The following is a 20,898-nucleotide window of genomic DNA, read 5'->3' on the forward strand; positions in this document are numbered from 1 at the left end:
TGTTTCATCCATCACCTGATGGCAGTAAATGAGGGAATAGCTACGGCCACCCACATGCTTCAAAACTAAGTGCCCCAAAGTCACATGGTTTTTTCAGCTGCTGAGGGTTGGGTCATTTTGAAGGCAAGAGATGTCCATATCAATAAGTTTGAAGTCCTAACAGAGATACTTGGGAACCTGGAAGTGCTCTTCCTGTTGTGATCTGGTACAAAGGCTCTTCTTCCCATGCATTTTATGTCTTATTTATAAGAAAACAACATAATCTGATACTATAGTTTTTTTCCCCAGAATTATCATGGTTTACTTTCCATGTGATAATGTATCCTTAAGGAAAATAAATATTGTTAGGCATTGAAATAGCATTTTAAATTTCTACAAAAGAGAGAGTCTAGCGAAATGAATGTGTTTGATAGATAATTCTAGAAAAAAAGGAAAAGAAATAAAGTGGGGACTGTCTTATATAGGAAGGGACATGCTCCTTACTACTCTATATATTATAAAGGTATGTAATTATATGTATTATTATTCTGTTATGATTATTTTCATTATTATTTTTAAGGAATGGGAAATGGCTTTCTAGTCATCCTGTCTTGTTTTTAATCCCAATTCCGTCATGAAGTAACATGAGAAACTTACTTATAAAGTTAACTATTGAATAGGTGCTAGCTGTGAACACCTTCATTCTTTGTATAAATTCTTTCCTCTACTCATGTTCTCATCTGTCTTGCTTTGATTACATTTACTCGTCTTATCTTCCAGCAGGTGTCTTGGGCACATTGCTTTCTGATTATCTCTTTCAAGTGAAGCACCTCTGACTCGTCTCCATTTGGTTTCTAGAACCATGCTTAGTTCTTTCCCAGCACATATTTCAATGTGCTTTTTGTCCTTCATTGACTTTCCTGTCCCTGTGATTAGAGTGTGACCCCTGGAGGGGCAGCATGTATCTTCTGTCTCCATCTGCCAGGGTGAAGTGCTCACACAGGGTTTTATAGAGAAGGAGAAAAACAGAAGAGATGAGTCAGCAGATGAGTGAATTATATGTTTGCCTTAAACCACAAATAATGCAAAGTTGGAAAGGATTTGAGGCCAAACGCTTCTGAGATGCTTCTATAACCATATAAATAACCCTTTACCAGCGGCTAATGGGTCATCTTTACTTGATTAACCATGAATTTAAAAGAGATGTTGCAAAGATCTGGAATTCTAATGGAAAGACTTGTCTTATTTCTTTCTTCATCTCTAGATTGTGGAGCATGAAATTTATAATTTAAATTTTCCTGTATTTTGTACTCATTTAAATAGAGTTGGATTTTCCATGAAAGAGGGACTTCTTGGGTTGCCTCTGTGAGAATGCACATAGTTGTGTGTTGTGTGTGTATATCTTTCACCAAAGGGCACAACCTTAAATAGTGAGATATAACTTACTTTATCGTCCTCAAGGTGTCCTGTGGCAACTGGTGGTGGAAACTATGGGGCTTTTTGAATTCTGTCTTAGGAAAAGTAACATCAATGTCATGCACTGTAAAGGCAACTTTAAAGGTCATTTTTGGAATGTTTCAACAAAGTCAAAAATTCTGAACTTCTGATTTTGTAAATGTACATGCTACTTATTCTTTTTATCTTCACATAATTTGTAACAGTAGAAAATGAAAATCAAATAAAAATGAATATAATATAAAGGAAATATAATAAGAACCACAAATTACCTCAAAATAAATTATTTTAGCATGGCAAATAGATTGTATAACCAAGGTTTAGACTCCACTAAAATAGTAGTTTACTGTAACAGATGTTTCTTAAGAAAAATATTAAGCATAAATTTATTGCTGATTATACAATAAGAAAACTCAAGATTTTGTGAGAAATTTAAAGCTTATATGTATAAGAAATGTTTTAACAAATATGATTAGAAACTTGGAAAATATTTGGTTATCAACAATAATTGAAGCAGAAAGATTTTCCTCTATGGACACACACACACACACACACACACACACACACACACACACACAGACTGATAATTTGCGTGGCAAGCATTAAACTCTATTATCTCTAGACAATTGTGTTACAAAATCATTTCCACGAGGAAGCAAACAAAACAACAAAAACAAAAACTAGAAATCATATAATAAGGCCAATCAATTAGAGCTTTGTTTCATTTGGTTTTGTTTTGAGACAGGGTCTCCATGTAACCCTGGCAGTCCTGAAACTTATTATGCAGGCCAGGCTGGGTTTGAACTCACAGAGATCAAGTTACCTCTGCCTCTGGAGTGCTAGGATCATAGCCCTGTACTGCACCAGACCTAGTGTAAGGCTACTCTCAATTTGACAAAACCTACAGTCACTTCTTAAAAAACCTTAATGAGGAAGTACATAGCTTCAGATGGACTATGGGCATGGATATCAGGGGTTGGCTCGATTGATAATTGGTGTACGAAGACACAGCTAGCTTATTGTGGATGGCACTATTCATTGACGAAGTAAGTTCTAAAGAGTATAAGAAAGGAGAAAGCTGGTGGAGAGAAACATATGTAAACAAGGATGTACTTTTTGCTTCCCTTTCCCCTTGACTATTGATGTGATGGGACTAATTTCTGTCTTGATTTTTCCACAGTGATGGACTATACCTTGGAACTGAGAACTTGGAACTTCTTCCCAGTGCTGCTTTTTGTCAGAGAATTTTTATCAAAGTAACAGAAATGATACTAGAACAAAGGAAACATCAAACAGGTAATCAAATGTCATATAATTCTCCCAAGGTTTATAATGCATATGGCATTTGTCAGCTTTATAATATTTATAATTTATTTTTATTTCTCTTTCCCAATGGACCTTGACTTTCCTATTTGTATATTGTATTACTGCTTAAAAAGTGTGACCTACAAATCTTAGACCCAGCACTCGTTATGTAATTATTTTACTTGCTTACTCTACTTCAGATTTCTAACATCTGTGTTTTAATGTGCTAATACCCATAAACTTGAAAGATGACACTACAGGCAGCAGTTAACGAATTGCTCATTTTTATTTAAGCTTCTAGAAGAAAATAACTTACAGTCCTCTTGTAAAGATTTCCACCTTTATCCCTGTTAACTAAATATTTAGAGGCTAGTAACATTCAAGGAAGGAAGCGAGTAGTGAGGGTGACATAGGAAAATTAGGTTGGCATATATTTAAAACAATGAATAGATTATAGGGCTACAAATATTGATTTAAAGGATCACCAGTAGCAATAACAAAGCTATGGCCTCACAAAACATGTTGTTCCTTGATCATCTGCCTACTTCACAGAAATGAGTCTTGGGATGGGAAGGCCTAGAAAATATTTTTATAACGAATAGTCTGCATCAATAGGGAATTTAAATTTTGGTGGAACTCACCAACTTCAAGCTCATAAGGTGAGTGACTACCTTTCGTGGCAGAGTTTAAGTGTAGTCTATCTAGAATATGGTGGCTGTTGTTGAAGCTCAGGTCTTAATTAGTAGGTTAACTCACAAGACCCTGTACCATAAGGCTGTTTCCAATGGAAGTCTTTGCCTTCTAAGAGTAGAATTTTTTTATGCATTTACTCAAGTGCTTTGCAGGTAAGCAATGGCTTAATCATGATGAGGGAGCATAGGCACTATTTCTTTTTGAAAGGTTAGCTTGAGCGAGATTCTTGCTCACATTCATATATCATGTTCAAGTTTCTGTGGTTTCTGTGGATGCTTTCACTGACTTCCTTTCCTGCCGTTGACTTGATTTACTCATGTGACATACAGGAAATGCTCTTTTCTCACAGCCCTATCATTGTAAAACAATAGTCACTCACCTCATAATGAGCCTGAAGTTGGTGAATTCCAACAAAATTTAAATTCCCTATTGATGCAGACTATTCATTATAAAAATATTTTCTAGGTCTTTCCATTCCAAGACTCATTTCTATGAAGAAGGCAGATAATCAAGGGGACAACATGTTTTATGAGGCCATAGCTTTGTTATGGGAACTCTCTGCCTTTTCTCTAGCATTGAGACACCAGTGTGTTTTAGGACCATTCACCCCTCTAACTATAGATGTTACAAATTGCTTGTAGCCCCATGTTTTTAAGTCTGTTCATGTTTTGCCTACTGAATTCTTGAGTTTCCACATGCAGCTATCTTCCCAAGCATTTTACTATACAGACATGTTAAATAGAAAACCGCTTTTAAAAGTAAAACCAGTCAGAAACAGATCTAGAATCCTGTCACTTTTCCTATATTTAAAGTGGTCAAGCCATGGAAACTTCCGGCTTCCTACAACCACCAATCTTTTAATTTCCAACTGCTGTACTGTGCAATAGTTTCTTACTGCCTCATAACAACTATCCAAAACTTAGTGCTGTAAGGCAACATACATTTACTATCTCATAGTCTATGTGGATATAAATCTAAGTTCATCTGAACAAAATATGAGGTACCATATAACATCACACAGAAGATATCTGACAGTTGAGTTTTCAACAGGCGAATTTTCCTTTAAATTTTGTCTTCAAGGTTGATATGTCAGTTATTACCCTTGCAGATTGATAGACTGAGGGCTTTGCGTTTCCCCCAAGCTCTTTGTTGTCAGTTGTATGTGGCTGTGTTTTGTCAGAGCCAAGAGAGCAAAGTAACAAGAGATGTCAAAATCACCCTAGATAGAAGCAGTCTTGTGCACCCTGTTCTCAGCTATGAGCTCCCATCATGCCTCAGAGTTCAGTTGGTTAAAAACAAGTCAGTGACTCCAGCATACACCCAAGGAGATGATATCACTCAAGACAAGTCTGAACACCAAGAGATAGGGCCATATATTAAGAGATCAGTATTATATCACAAAAAATGTAATCAAATAAAATTTTACATAGTGGAAAATCCTCAGAAGTTTGTCCCATTTCACTCAAAACTTCAACAGTCCAAGAGCCCTCTGTGTATGAGAGTATTCTCACCTGATCCTGTCTCTTTATTTCTTAAATTTTATCTTCTGGTGAAATGCCCCCTTACTCTATTTCTTCTTGAGGACTTGCCCATCTCTGAGCATTTATCCCTTCAAGACTCCTGCACATATTCGCTCCCTTTTCTGCCTGCCTCTGAACACATTATTTGCATCCAGGGCACATAGTCGATGTCATAGGACAGAGTGTGGCATCCCACAAGCTTTTCTTATTATCAATAGTAAAATGGGGATGTGAAATTCATTTCCTGCCTGTTCAGAACCTTGCACAGAAGAGGCATGTAGTATATTTGTTTGGTGTTTGAGACAGACCTACTGTTTTGGCTTCTTTTAGAGCTCTTGAATAATGCCCCATTTCTAAATATGTGAAATTACATGTTTTAACTTGCTTTTGTGCATAAATATTTTACTCCATCACCTCTTTAAACCCATGAAGCCAGTTTTTTATTTTCATCATTTTTCCTTCTTTTACACATGTGAGACGTGAGGTTCAGAGAATAAACGAGGCTTATACTTTCGGGATGTGGTAATGACACCAGGTTAATATGTGTTGTCGTCTCAGTGGTTCTCCTGTGACTTTCCACTCTGCTCTCTGGAATGCAAGGAGAAGACGTCTGCATTTCATTGCTGAAGAAACTTCACTTGGGGACTAGGAATAATAATGACAAAATTAAAAAGGCAACTGTAAAATTGAATTGGAGTAGCTTATCCATAGTCAAAAGTATAATTAAGATGAAGCATAAAGACTGTCGAAGGAAGATTTGGTATCCACAGCATAAGGGTTACCTCTGTCCCCATGCAAGCTGTACAATTTTGCAGTTTGTCATTTCCTCTAATGAACTTATGTTCCTTATCTGTCAAAAGACTTACTTCACAAAGGTGATCACCTGAGAAAAGAATGTGGAAACATTGTCATATAATCGATTCCTACATGAACATAAAGTCTGGCATTTGTAAATATAAAGAATTATAATTTTACTTGAAATTCTGAACTGAATATCTAAAATTTTAAATGACTATTATTAAAAATTCACCTATGTCAAGTCAGCACATTTTGTAATATAAGATGAATTTAGTGACTAAGTTGTGTCAAAATTATTATGAATTAAAAGCAAGTTAAATTATTGTAAAAGATGTACTACTTTCTACATTGAGAATTAAAGAAATATATTTTATGGAGCTTTCTTCCATGAATACATCTGAGACAATATATAAAAAAACTACATAGTCCTAAAGAGTAATTGAAGTATGAAAGTTATATGGAAAGCATAAATTCTTTTATTTGATTGATTAATCTAGCTAACATTTAATACATACATTTTATAGTCAATCTAGATTTCCAAAATGAATCCATTCACTCATGAATGTGATCATAGATGTCTGAGCATGTCATCTGTCTTGGTTCCTACTGGGAACACAGGAGTCAAGTATGCTGATTGCCAGTTGCACTTTGGTTTTGAAATCAAAGTTCAACAGTCAGCTTTGTCCTATAGATATTGTGAGAAGTCTACCTCAAGTTTATTATTTTCTCTCCATAACTGACTTTAAAATGATGAGTAGATATGATTAGCAAACATCTTCAACACAACTAGTGTTTTAGTTTTTCTAGCCAAGGTCTCATTGTGTAGCTCAGGTTGGTCTTGAACTCACCATGTAGCCTTGTGTTGCCTCAAACTACTGGCATCTTACATTACTATCTCAGGTGCATGCATGATAGATACTAACTATCATCTTCTACTCATAATTTTGGATAGCGTTATTTTATTGGTGTAAATGGCATTTTGTGAAGTTGTGCTTGCTCAGGTAGCTATATGTGATGTGTTGATTTGCTGGCCAGCAAATCCCCATGATCTTTCAGTCTTTACCTCCAGTGCTGAAGTTATAAGTACATGTTTCTACAACTGGGCTCTTTATGTGCTGTGATGAATTGTCAGCTTGATACAGCCTAGAACACCTAAGCAAAGAATTTCAATGAGGCATTGTCTTCAGCGGCTTGGATTGTGAGCATGTCTTCTCTCTCTCTCTCTCTCTCTCTCTCTCTCTCTCTCTCTCTCTCTCTGTCTCTCTCTCTGTCTCTCTCTCTCTCTCTCAGTGTGTGTGTGTGTGTGTGTGTGTGTGTGTGTGTGTGTGTTGGGGGAGGTTATCTTGATTACATTAATTAATGTGGGAAGAACAAGCCCACTGTAGAGGTCACAATTCCCTATGAAGAGCATCCTGAATTATATGAGTGAAAGAGATGAGCTGAATGTAAATGAAACAAGTAAGTGAACACGTGTGTATTCACTTCTTCTCCCTTCTGATTAGGGAAATGTGATCAGCTGCTGACATTCCTGGCACTTTAATTTTCTGTGCTCTGATGGACTGTAACCTGGAATTGTGGGCTAAAACTAACCTTTTCTCTCCCCTAAGTCTCTCTCTCTCTCTCTCTCTCTCTCTCTCTCTCTCTCTCTCTCTCTCTCTCTCCCTCCCTCCCTCCCTCCCTCTCTCTCTCTCTCTCTCTCTCTCACACACACACACACTCTCTCTCTCTCTCTCTCTTCCTCTCTTTTAAAAATTTGGTCTCTCTCTCTCTCTTCCTCTCTTTTAAAAATTTGGCCAGGGTTGTTTATCACAGAAACAGAAATAAAACTGAAACACTTATATATGGAGATCAGAATAGTCACTCAGTTGGCTTAGGAGAAGCACCTCACTCCACTGAACCTTCTTGCTACCCCTAGACAAAATTTGAAGTAGTAGAGCATGATCCATACCAAGACCCAGTGAAGAACAACAGCAGTTTTATTAACACTGCTCATAATGTTCGCCATATTCTAAGCATCTCAATGCTGAATAGAATTGCTGTGCAGAATCTATACCAATTTGGAATAAACTGTTTGCAACATATCGATGACTTATTTTATTGTCGGTTAATTAGGTTATAGTTTCTGTGGTTTTAAACCTAATTTTCTGTTTGTTCATTTCTTTTCTGTCTTGACTCCCCATTTGTTTCTGTGTTTTGAACTAGAAAAGTTATGAAGAGCTCCAAAAGCTCTCTCAAGAATAATTGAACATTTTCCCCTTGGGTTAATCATCTGTATATTGAAAATCATTCTCTCTGTAAGTTTACTGCAGAAACCCTGAGAGCCTTCCAGGAGGCTTCTCAGGCTACTGTAGTCATTAGACAAGTACAGCCAGGATTCCATGAAGTTTCTCTGAAAAGTCCTCTCATGGAAATTCCCTGTCTGCTCATTTCCCATGTTTTCTTTTTGCTCTTTTGTTTCTTAGTAAGAGAGAAGCAGAAAGAAAGGCTTTAATGACCATGGTAGCATGCTGCCTCACAGACCTTTCCATAATGGCAGCTCCCTGGTCGCCAGCTAACTTTTAAATATTTAAAAGGCAGAACATGAATTTCTGCCAGTTTAAAATAATTAGTGACAATTCTCAGTAAATATTTTTTTTTACTTCCAGGATTTCTTAGCAATGGTTGAATGGCCTCCAGCTTCTGATCCAACTGGTGCTGACAATTCAAACAGTTGAATACAACTTAGAGAGAACATTGAGATCAAAGAACACATGATTCATAAATGAAAACAAAGGGGTTTTAACCAAGCAGACAAGACATTCAGAGATGACTTTGACCTGGCATTGTCGGGAAGAGTTCTATCAGAGAAGTACATTGGAGCTGTAACTAGAAGGGTGGGAGAGAAGTCAATTTTCTAGAGAAGCAATTACACAAACAAGTGCAGAGACAGAAGGCAGAAGGCAATGCACACACGTTGGTCACCCATAATATACATGGCATATCAGACACGCTGTTAGGGCTAAGGGTTGGAGCAGAGAATTGAGGGGTCGCAAAAGCACACTTCGGTTAAAAGAAACAGAATTAAGCCACAGATCTAAGAAACATCACTAGGTGACTACTGGTTGAAGCAGTGAGCACACCATATAAAAATTCCTTTTGTCTTGAGAGGAATAAGTTTCCACAGAAAGCAGATGAGAGGCACAAACTAAATAAAGAAAGACAAGAGTGTGTGAGTTGTGAACATGCTCAGATAATAATGGCCAGGACTTGTGATCATGTCTGTATTCATTTCAGTCTCAGTTGCTGCCATACTGAACGGATTGTAAGGCTTGAATAGAAGCCCAACTTTCAGTTTTGGTCACTACCATGGTGGGCTTAGTTAAAAAAAAAAACACAAAAAACTATGGAGGCTACACATCAAATGGTAACAGGAAGGAAGTGAGAAGTAATGCGATTCAGGATTGAGAGTGCTGGCTAGTGAGATTGTGGGGGGGAGAGAAGGCTAGTCACGCATGACCTCAGCAACTAGGTTAATGGAAGGGTTCTGGAGGTGGAGAGACTGAAGAAGGAGCCTTGTAAGTCTGTAGCAAGAGTTTGCTGATGACAGTTGATATTTGAGCTCGCTATCAGGTTCACAAGCAGAGGTGACTTGTGAGCATTTGTTTACAAATATCATCGTTAGTTTAAGTGTTGGTTGAGAATAAAGCATGCATATAAGAGTAAACTTGAAGTCAGATCAATTGCCAATCCGGGCAGTGTTACACTCAGTCATGAGATTAGAATGTGGTCAACGAGTGTTTACTGGTTTTCTACTCAGTGTTCTCAAAACATTCTATTGAACATAAATAGAGCACATTGTGTGTGTGTGTGTGTGTGTGTGTGTGTGTGTGTGAGACACATGTAAACAACTGTGGTAGCCAGCATACTAAGGTACAGTTTATGATGATGGCAAGGCAGAATCAGAAAAGAGCTCCTAAGGTATTACTGGAACAAGCCAGGGAGCTAGTTAGGTTAAAGGACAGGCTCTTGCAAGCACAGTCCCTTTAATACCTCAGGGTATGCTTCAGGAAAGGCAGGTGAACCATAAAGCAGCCAAGCAGGACCTGAGCATATGCAGCCATAGAGAATTCAGGAGGACAAAGTTGAGAGCAAATAATTACACTAGTGTCTCAGATAAAGACTTTAGCTTTAATATTTGAATTTCATTTGGATTTAAAGATTAAACCAAGAAAATTTATGCCATGATTAGATTATAGTTTCAGAATATTAATGGAGAAAGCAAGACAGTGCATGGAATACATTGGATATAGTGGCCTGATCTCACACAGACAGTTACTAACAAATAATGTGGACCATAAAAGAGACATTCTTTATCTTTATCTGATTCACAAACAGGAAAGAAGGAAGACAGTTTCAGGTTGGGAGTTCACAATAAAGCCATGAGCTTTGTGTGAGTAAAGAATCCTGAAGGAAGTCACGGTAACATGATGACACATGTATGATGGTGAGGAAAGAGGAGACAAAGAAACCCCATGGAACAGGGAGACGCCTGTTCTCTGAGATGTGTTGGAGAGAGAATATTTGAGGAAGTCATAGTGAATAGAATTCAACCTTGTTTTTATTCATCTCTCTTGTGATGGGTCCAAGACCATTATACAAAGGAACACATGTTGACACCATAGCATAGCATCGTACTTGAGAGAAGAGAGAATATAACTACACAAATATCCTCAAGCTTATTGACACTAGGTGAGACACTAACCTTTTGCAGCTACCCTTTTTCATTCCTTTTGCTTTATGTCAGCTAAACATTGCACACAATTGCATCTAGGTAGGAATAGATCCAATTTGGTACTCTCATCCATTCTTCCAAATTGCCTGTCTTTGTCAAGTATGCCCCCCTGTGAACAGAAGTGATTTAAAAGACCATCTACTTGGAAAAAAAAGACATTGTCATTAGACCCTCACAGCTTTAGAGTCTGTTGACTGGCTCAAATGGCCACAATAGGATAATTTCTCTTTCTTTCTTTTAAAAACTGGTCTTTATCAAACCCTATTAAGTAGGGAAGAAGAGGGAAAAAAGAGAGGGCATATAAAAAGATATATTTGAAGGAAGTACCATAAGGATCTTGATGGCGGAAATTGGTACCTAGAGGAATTTGTACAAGTCACAAGAGGCATTTGCGAATGTTGAATAAGTTCAAAATCATTATGAAGGGCATCTATAAAGTCATCCCATAAGTATCTTTTAGAATAGAAGTATTAGTGCCTAATTCATTAGAACAGTTTGTCCCCTTGTTAACTTAGTTCATGCCTTTGATAATTATATAAAGTACAACATTATCTTAAGAATCTCTCAGACATTTTCTTTATAAAGTGGTGCTATTTACAGTAGCACCTCTTCTATGTAAGTTATAGTTTTGCTTTCTGAAGTTAACTATAGTTTGAAAATACTTATTACACATTTCCATAAATAAACTAGAGATTGCATTTGATTTTTTTTTGCCATTTTTGAATAGCATACTTAAATCTTGTGTTCTCTTGGCTAACCCCAGCTAGGCTTTGTCCAGTGTATCCAAACTCTCTATACAATATCTCTACTAGTTAGTGAACAACCATCAGATTGACTGCTATGATACCCTAGTACTTGTAATTCTAATTTTACATCATGGCCCTGAAAATCAACTTAGACATGCTGATGAGAAGCTATAAAGCATAATGTGTAAGTTTTCCATGAAATAAGAAAGTAAAAGTGATCATATTCTGAGGTGCCTAGTCTCTCCAGCAAAAACTGATCCACTGTCACGAAACTGTCAAGAAGGAGGAAGTAACTTAGTTTTTTTCTTACACCTAAAAGTACAAAAAGTGCAATCATAGTGCACCACCACAGTTCAAGTGTTTCGTCAAGATGAGAAAACCATTGAAGTCATAGCTGAAAGACACAAGCCAAAAACATATTCTAATGAGTGGATACATAGGTTTCAGGTAAGCAATAACCTTGGGAAACCCCATACTCCCTTAACAGAGGTTTGCTTACTGAACTGTAGCTCTCTGGTTTGTCTAGATAGGCTAGCTTGTCTCCACAGCTCAACAATGGAGACTCAGGTACGCTTGTCATGCCCAGATTTGACATATATTCTGGAGATTTGAACGCAGGACCCTCTGCCTCGGTAGTAGCCCCCTTACCCACTGAGCCATATCCTCAGCTCAGCAATTTGTAGACATCTAATAGGAATTCAGTAAATAGAAACCTCATAGTAGCTCATGAAAACTATATCTAAAGTAAACTTTCTTTTCCAGGTTCTGTCTGACTGTTTTTAATTTTATGTGATCACAAACAAATAAGGTCTGTTGAATTCATTCATCATGATCTACAATGGGGTTAAAACTGAGTCAGACAGGGGAAAAAGAAAGGGAGAATATGACCCTGTCCACGGGAGGTAGAGTTTTAGGTATCTGAAGCTGATGTCGCAGGTCAAAGCTCAGTGTTTGTACGTGAGTACACTCCTACAGTCCTTGTTGGATAAAACACAAAAAAGTGGGCACCATTTATTAAAAGATAATTTCGGAGAGAGGAAGACGAAAGCCAGGAGATATTATAAGCTACATTTCCACGGCTTGGCTTTTGATGAACACATGCGCATTCAGATTTATTCTTTTCAGAAAGGCGTGAGTGTGAGCGCCCAGTAGCAGAGCAAGATCATAAGAGAATGCTTGCTATTCTTCTAAGGAATTCCCTTTGGTCGATTTTTATCAAGTATAGCCAGTGTGTAGAAACACTCTGGGCTTTCTCCAACCATTTTTCTCCAATAACAATTTTGTAGTGATCCTGGTTTGTGCCTCAAGTTTTTCTCCAAGTAGTGGCATGTTTTCTACCCCCTCCCCAAATTACATAGCATTTTGCTTGGTTGTTCAAATTCTGTGCATTTTTTAAGATAAATCAGGGTCCTTGAAGACAAGAAAAGTCATGCTACCTCAACAAAGGGGCAAATCCCAGAGGTACAGATAATATCGAGCTATCTGGTCAACTTCAGAAAGACAGTTCCATTTGTCAACTGGTTCAAATACATTTTCTTGTATTTGTTCAGTATAAAGTACTTTAAAAGAAACTGTTTTTTTTCAAAGAAATACTTTATAAGAGTAAAACATGCAATGGAAAGTAACTTTATTATGAAAACTTCTATCATCAATATTTTACAGAGAAGAGGGACATCCCATGAGAGAGTTCTTTCCCAGGTTTTCCTTAGACTATATTTATGGTAGTTTCATAATGCAACTAAGGTCTTGTAGAGACTTCAATCTACAGGGACAGAAGCGCCTGTAAAGAAAGCATCATAGTTCCTAAATCCAGGAATAGGTTTGCATTTTCATACAGCAATGCTTTCTAGCAACAGTAAAAAACAACGTAACAGGAAACGGCAGAACGGTGGAATTCTCTAGAAAGTGATGGGACTCAGAGACAGCACTTGTTTTGTCAAAAGGATCACCACTAATCAAATTAACATATCATTTTAATTTAATCCTTTACTTAATACCACTGTTCAACATCCCTATATAGGTATAATTTGTTTTATAGTAGCAGTAATTTTATCTTTATTGGGGCATACTTCAAGCATAATAGTATTCATCAGTTGTGAAGGCCTATGACCTTCAAAGGCATATGTAGTATAACCATTCACGATTAAAATGGGACACTTCTACCACCTCATAAATTTCCTTCAGTGTCACCCTCTTACTCCTAGTAACCATCACTCATGAATTCCCTGCTTAAGAAAATTTATACCTGCTCCTTGAGACCTTGTAGGTGTGGCTACTGTGTCATATGCACATGAGTAAGTGGCAGAGAGAAGAGACTATGTCTGTGTCCAGACTTGTGACCGTCTGAATGACTAGCAGCCTGATTTTCCCAGAAAAAAGAGAGCCAAAGATGACTAGCTGATGCCAGGGCAGCTGGCATTAGATGGCTACCAGTCTGGTGCCCAGGAGGGCTCTCAGAATGGGGAGCAAGGAGGGAACTAGAAGAAACCTCCCTGGGACTGAAAGCGCATGGGCAGGAGTGAGCCTGAAATAGAAAACTCTCACGGGGTTACTCAGGCAGCCCAAGTGAGTGAGCTGAGACAGCCACCAGACCAGCTCCATGGAGCCTGGAGAGGGAGCTAGCCTGAGATGACCTCCAGTCCAGTGATATGCAGGCCTGGGGTGTGGTGGGGGACTGACTATGACTGAGATGACCCCTATCCAGTGCCATAATGCAAGAGCTGGGCAATGCACTCCTGAGACCCAGGCACTCATAGATACTGAGCATCACTAAGAAGAGCAAGTTAGTGGCGAAGAAATGGAAGACAGAGCAACAGAAGGACGTGGGCACAATGGAGAGAGGCAAACTGGAGACTTGAGGGTAGTGAGGAACAGCCTGGTGTAAATAGCCGGTAATGCCTCCTAGGACCACGGTAGGAAACTGGGCTGTGCACCACAGGGGCCTTGTTTGGTCCATGGCGCTGCAGTAGCAGGGTCTGTTACCATGGATGTTTCTGGTCTGGACTGTTGCTGGAAACATCTTGGTGTTTAAGGGTTGTACAGAACTGTTCCCACTTCTCACTTGGGAATCATGGGTGAGCTGGCCCTGGGAGCCTGAGAACAGGAGAGCTGACCCTAGCCAACTTTAGTACTTGGGAGAGCCCCCACCTTCCTACCTTGTGAGAGTTGCAGGTTGGTCAGCCTCGAGGGTCTGAGCAAGGGAGACCCTGGGCCCCATCACTTGTCTGCAGTGTGGTGACTTGGGTGAGGGAGAGAAGTCCCATCTTTTGCCTTCTGCTGTGCTGGAGAGCTGACCCTGAAGTCATCAGAACAGGAGAGCAGGCCCTTCTCTTTGCCTGGGCAGCACAGGAGAGCTGGCCCTGGATGTGCCGGTTGCAGGTAAATTGGCCTGAGGGTGAGAACACAGGAGAGCTGGCCCTAACTCTTGTCTGCTGGGCTGTGGCAAAGATAGGGCAGGGGTGATGCCTTCCCTTGTCCCTCAACATCTATGGCAGGCAGGACAGTGGGCTGAGTGTTGCGAAAGTCAGAGAACTGGCCATGTCCCTTACCAGCTGAAACATTTGGAGTGGGTCCTGCACCTCGTTTGGGTAGCAGGGAAGAGCTGGTCCTGAACACAGGAGAGTCAGTGAGATGACCAGCTCAGATATCTCTCATCTCCAGATCCAGGGTTCGGAATTGGCCCATCCCAACATCTACTCCATTGATGAACTACTGGAGCACATAAACGGGCTGGTCCTACAGGTCCAGAACTTCAAGCTGCCCATGACACAGGGAAACAATAGGATATCCAGGAGGTATCCCAGTAAGGGTCCATTATTGATAGACTAGCAGAAGCCAGAGTCCTCATACCAGACCAGTGCCTTATTACAATGAACATTGCAAACAAGGAAGTGTGGACAAAGCGGGATACTGTGGACGATACTGCAATACTACAGCTTCCACAGCAATGTTGTCTTTTGGAAGGGGAAGTTGCAAGGGTGGTTGGCGGATATGAGAGGAAGGGGAGAGGAGTGGGATTGGGTGCATGGTGTGAAATTCACACAGAATGAATAAAAAATTAAAAAAGATAACATAGATTATAATCATCTGAAGACGTGGAATATGAAAGTTCACTTATACCTTGACTTTGCTGTTTTCATTAGAATCTAGAAGGTTAGTGCGGTTTTCCCTTCGTATATTTTCTGATTACTATGTTAAACAATTTCTATCTTCTGATTTTCTTTAATTCCATAAATTGAGGACTGAAAATGAACAGATATAAATCTCAATGGTAATCAAGACGAATGAAGGCAATATAGACTCACTGGCCAGTTTTGATCAAGCCTGAAATCCTTTGGGGAATAGCATGAGCAAATGAAAACACACCATTCTTTAAACCCACTTTCAAATATTAACCCTAAATTAACTCTATTAGATAAGTCATGAAAAAAGCCACAGTGCACTTGAGCTGTCAAGGATTTTGGACACGTTGTATAGGTTGACAAGATAGCTCGTAGAGTAAAGGTGCTTGTGACCAAACTGAATGACCTGATTTTGCTTTCTGAGACCCACATAGTGAAAAAGGAATGTAATAATAAATAAATAGCATGATAATATTTAATGAGCTTAATAGACCCGCGGATCCCGGCCCGCAGCCGCTCTCTGCTCCCAGACCCGGTGAGAGAGAGACCCAACCGCCTGGTCAGGTGGGCACTCCTGAGGCTGCAGAGCGGAAGAGACCACCAACACTGCTCACCCCTGCCCACATCCCTGGCCCAAGAGGAAACTGTATAAGGCCTCTGGGCTCCCGTGGGGGAGGGCCCAGGAGCAGCAGGACACCTGCCAGAGACACCGCCGGACCCTGAAGGAAACAGACCGGATAAACAGTTCTCTGCACCCAAATCCCGTGGGAGGGAGAGCTAAACCTTCAGAGAGGCAGACAAGCCTGGGAAACCAGAAGAGACTGCTCCCTGCACACACATCTCGGACGCCAGAGGAAAAAGCCAAAGACCATCTGGAACCCTGGTGCACTGAAGCTCCCGGAAGGGGCGGCACAGGTCTTCCTGGTTGCTGCCGCTGCAGAGAGCCCCTGGGCAGCACCCCACGAGCGAACTTGAGCCTCGGGACCACAGGTAAGACAAAATTTTCTGCTGCAAGAAAGCTGCCTGGTGAACTCAAGACACAGGCCCACAGGAACAGCTGAAGACCTGTAGAGAGGAAAAACTACACGCCCGAAAGCAGAACACTCTGTCCCCATAACTGACTGAAAGAGAGGAAAACGGGTCTACAGCTCTCCTGACACACAGGCTTATAGGACAGTCTAGCCACTGTCAGAAATAGCAGAACAAAGTAACACTAGAGATAATCTGATGGCGAGAGGCAAGCGCAGGAACCCAAGCAACAGAAACCAAGACTACATGCCATCATCGGAGCCCAATTCTCCCACCAAAACAAACATGGAATATCCAAACACACCAGAAAAGCAAGATCTAGTTTCAAAATCATATTTGATCATGATGCTGGAGGACTTCAAAAAAGACATGAACACACTTAGGGAAACACAGGAAAACATTAATAAACAAGTAGAAGCCTACAGAGAGGAATCGCAAAAATCCCTGAAAGAATTCCAGGAAAACACAATCAAACAGTTGAAGGAATTAAAAATGGAAATAGAAGCAATCAAGAAAGAACACATGGAAACAACCCTGGATATAGAAAACCAAAAGAAGAGACAAGGAGCTGTAGATACAAGCTTCACCAACAGAATACAAGAGATGGAAGAGAGAATCTCAGGAGCAGAAGATTCCATAGAAATCATTGACTCAACTGTCAAAGATAATGTAAAGCGGAAAAAGCTACTGGTCCAAAACATACAGGAAATCCAGGACTCAATGAGAAGATCAAACCTAAGGATAATAGGTATAGAAGAGAGTGAAGACTCCCAGCTCAAAGGACCAGTAAATATCTTCAACAAAATCATAGAAGAAAACTTCCCTAACCTAAAAAAAGAGATACCCATAGGCATACAAGAAGCCTACAGAACTCCAAATAGATTGGACCAGAAAAGAAACACCTCCCGTCACATAATTGTCAAAACACCAAACGCACAAAATAAAGAAAGAATATTAAAAGCAGTAAGGGAAAAAGGTCAAGTAACATATAAAGGGAGACCTATCAGAATCACACCAGACTTCTCGCCAGAAACTATGAAGGCCAGAAGATCCTGGACTGATGTCATACAGACCCTAAGAGAACACAAATGCCAGCCCAGGTTACTGTATCCAGCAAAACTCTCAATTAACATTGATGGAGAAACCAAGATATTCCATGACAAAACCAAATTTACACAATATCTTTCTACAAATCCAGCACTACAAAGGATAATAAATGGTAAAGCCCAACATAAGGAGGCGAGCTATACCCTAGAAGAAGCAAGAAACTAATCGTCTTGGCAACAAAACAAAGAGAATGAAAGCAAAAAACATAACCTCACATCCAAATATGAATATAAAGGGAAGCAATAATCACTATTCCTTAATATCTCTCAATATCAATGGCCTCAACTCCCCAATAAAAAGACATAGATTAACAAACTGGATACGCAATGAGGACCCTGCATTCTGCTGCCTACAGGAAACACACCTCAGAGACAAAGACAGACACTACCTCAGAGTGAAAGGCTGGAAAACAACTTTCCAAGCAAATGGTCAGAAGAAGCAAGCTGGAGTAGCCATTCTAATATCAAATAAAATCAATTTCCAACTAAAAGTCATCAAAAAAGATAAGGAAGGACACTTCATATTCATCAAAGGAAAAATCCACCAAGATGAACTCTCAATCCTAAATATCTATGCCCTAAATACAAGGGCACCTACATACGTAAAAGAAACCTTACTAAAGCTCAAAACACACATTGCACCTCACACAATAATAGTGGGAGATTTCAACACCCCACTCTCATCAATGGACAGATCATGGAAACAGAAATGAAACAGTGATGTCGACAGACTAAGAGAAGTCATGAGCCAAATGGACTTAACGGATATTTATAGAACATTCTATCCTAAAGCAAAAGGATATACCTTCTTCTCAGCTCCTCATGGTACTTTCTCCAAAATTGACCATATAATTGGTCAAAAAACGGGCCTCAACAGGTACAGAAAGATAGAAATAATCCCATGCGTGCTATCGGACCACCACGGCCTAAAACTGGTCTTCAATAACGATAAGGGAAGAATGCCCACATATACGTGGAAATTGAACAATGCTCTACTCAATGATAACCTGGTCAAGGAAGAAATAAAGAAAGAAATTAAAAACTTTTTAGAATTTAATGAAAATGAAGATACAACATACTCAAACTTATGGGACACAATGAAAGCTGTGCTAAGAGGAAAACTCATAGCGCTGAGTGCCTGCAGAAAGAAACAGGAAAGAGCATATGTCAGCAGCTTGACAGCACACCTGAAAGCTCTAGAACAAAAAGAAGCAAATACACCCAGGAGGAGTAGAAGGCAGGAAATAATCAAACTCAGAGCTGAAATCAACCAAGTAGAAACAAAAAGGACCATAGAAAGAATCAACAGAACCAAAAGTTGGTTCTTTGAGAAAATCAACAAGATAGATAAACCCTTAGCCAGACTAACGAGAGGACACAGAGAGTGCGTCCAAATTAACAAAATCAGAAATGAAAAGGGAGGCATAACTACAGATTCAGAGGAAATTCAAAAAATCATCAGATCTTACTATAAAAACCTATATTCAACAAAATTTGAAAATCTTCAGGAAATGGACAATTTCCTAGACAGATACCAGGTATCGAAGTTAAATCAGGAACAGATAAACCAGTTAAACAACCCCATAACTCCTAAGGAAATAGAAGCAGTCATTAAAGGTCTCCCAACCAAAAAGAGCCCAGGTCCAGACGGGTTTAGTGCAGAATTCTATCAAACCTTCATAGAAGACCTCATACCAATATTATCCAAACTATTCCACAAAATTGAAACAGATGGAGCCCTACCAAATTCCTTCTACGAAGCCACAATTACTCTTATACCTAAACCACACAAAGACACAACAAAGAAAGAGAACTTCAGACCAATTTCCCTTATGAATATCGACGCAAAAATACTCAATAAAATTCTGGCAAACCGAATTCAAGAGCACATCAAAACAATCATCCACCATGATCAAGTAGGCTTCATCCCAGGCATGCAGGGATGGTTTAATATACGGAAAACCATCAACGTGATCCATTATATAAATAAACTGAAAGAACAGAACCACATGATCATTTCATTAGATGCTGAGAAAGCATTTGACAAAATTCAACACCCCTTCATGATAAAAGTCCTGGAAAGAATAGGAATTCAAGGCCCATACCTAAACATAGTAAAAGCCATATACAGCAAACCAGTTGCTAACATTAAACTAAATGGAGAGAAACTTGAAGCAATCCCACTAAAATCAGGGACTAGACAAGGCTGCCCACTCTCTCCCTACTTATTCAATATAGTTCTTGATGTTCTAGCCAGAGCAATCAGACAACAAAAGGAGATCAAAGGGATACAGATCGGAAAAGAAGAGGTCAAAATATCACTATTTGCAGATGACATGATAGTATATTTAAGTGATCCCAAAAGTTCCACCAGAGAACTACTAAAGCTGATAAACAACTTCAGCAAAGTGGCTGGGTATAAAATTAACTCAAATAAATCAGTTGCCTTCCTCTATACAAAAGAGAAACAAGCCGAGAAAGAAATCAGGGAAACGACACCCTTCATAATAGACTCAAATAATATAAAGTACCTCGGTGTGACTTTAACCAAGCAAGTAAAAGATCTGTACAATAAGAACTTCAAGACACTGAGGAAAGAAATTGAAGAAGACCTCAGAAGATGGAAAGATCTCCCATGCTCATGGATTGGCAGGATTAATATGGTAAAAATGGCCATTTTACCAAAAGCAATCTACAGATTCAATGCAATCCCCATCAAAATACCAATCCAATTCTTCAAAGAGTTAGACAGAACAATTTGCAAATTCATCTGGAATAACAAAAAACCCAGGATAGCTAAAGCTATCCTCAACAATAAAAGGACTTCAGGGGGAATCACTATCCCTGAACTCAAGCAGTATTACAGAGCAATAGTGATAAAAACTGCATGGTATTGGTACAGAGACAGACAGATAGACCAATGGAATAGAATTGAAGACCCAGAAATGAACCCACACACCTATGGTCACTTGATTTTTGACAAAGGAGCCAAAACCATCCAATGGAAAAAAGATAGCATTTTCAGCAAATGGTGCTGGTTCAACTGGAGAGCAACATGTAGAAGAATGCAGATCGATCCATGCTTATCACCCTGTAAAAAGCTTAAGTCCAAGTGGATCAAGGACCTCCACATCAAACCAGACACACTCAAACTAATAGAAGAAAAACTAGGGAAGCATCTGGAACACATGGGCACTGGAAAAAAATTCCTGAACAAAACACCAATGGCTTATGCTCTAAGATCAAGAATCGACAAATGGGATCTCATAAAACTGCAAAGCTTCTGTAAGGCAAAGGACACTGTGGTTAGGACAAATCGGCAACCAACAGATTGGGAAAAGATCTTTACCAATCCTACAACAGATAGAGGCCTTA

General features: G+C 39.4%; 1 long non-coding RNA gene and 1 pseudogene across 2 annotated transcripts in view; both read left to right on the forward strand.

Annotated features, from left to right (window-relative positions):
• The first annotated feature begins 2,343 nt into the window (after positions 1-2,343).
• Positions 2,344-20,898, forward strand: part of LOC148000260 (uncharacterized) — a 48,127-nt gene continuing 29,572 nt past the window's right edge. Inside the window, exons 1-2 of one of the 2 annotated variants that reach the window (XR_015641324.1) lie at positions 2,344-2,480; positions 2,615-2,730. This is a non-coding gene — a long non-coding RNA (uncharacterized LOC148000260). The remainder of the gene's footprint in view (positions 2,481-2,614; positions 2,731-20,898) is intronic. The other variant, XR_015641323.1, reaches the window with a different exon arrangement.
• Positions 13,512-13,634, forward strand: LOC120098005 (small nucleolar RNA SNORA17; annotated as a pseudogene).

Source organism: Rattus norvegicus, chromosome 17, assembly GCF_021556685.1.
Source record: "Rattus norvegicus strain SHRSP/BbbUtx chromosome 17, alternate assembly SHRSP_T2T, whole genome shotgun sequence".
NCBI lineage: Eukaryota > Metazoa > Chordata > Mammalia > Rodentia > Muridae > Rattus > Rattus norvegicus.